The sequence below is a fragment of the Apaloderma vittatum genome, unplaced genomic scaffold (assembly GCF_000703405.1).
Source record: "Apaloderma vittatum isolate BGI_N311 unplaced genomic scaffold, ASM70340v1 scaffold23609, whole genome shotgun sequence".
In the NCBI taxonomy this organism is placed as follows: domain Eukaryota; kingdom Metazoa; phylum Chordata; class Aves; order Trogoniformes; family Trogonidae; genus Apaloderma; species Apaloderma vittatum.
In genome coordinates this window covers 1-288 of record NW_009736141.1, presented here as the reverse complement: position 1 = coordinate 288, position 288 = coordinate 1, and positions in this window count along the sequence as shown.

The window sequence follows — 288 nt, the reverse complement described above, 5'->3', positions numbered from 1 at the left end:
CCACTCGCAGTAGCAGCAGCCATGCCCTGAGTGGGCACGTGGTCGTGATGTGAAATTCACTTTTACAAAAGCAGCCACCGCTGTCGGCACTTTCCATCCCGGGTGCCCGGCTTTTAGGAGACCTTAGGTCTGGCTTTCAGGTTTGGGTCATGGTGGGTGCTGGGGCTTCTCCCAACATCGGCTGCACTTAGTGGGCCGAGCGCCTCCAAGCTGTAGGTAAGTTCTGGAAGTGCTGGCCTGAGGTGGGAGTGTTGGAGGAATCATAGAATAGTTTTGGTTGGAAGAGAC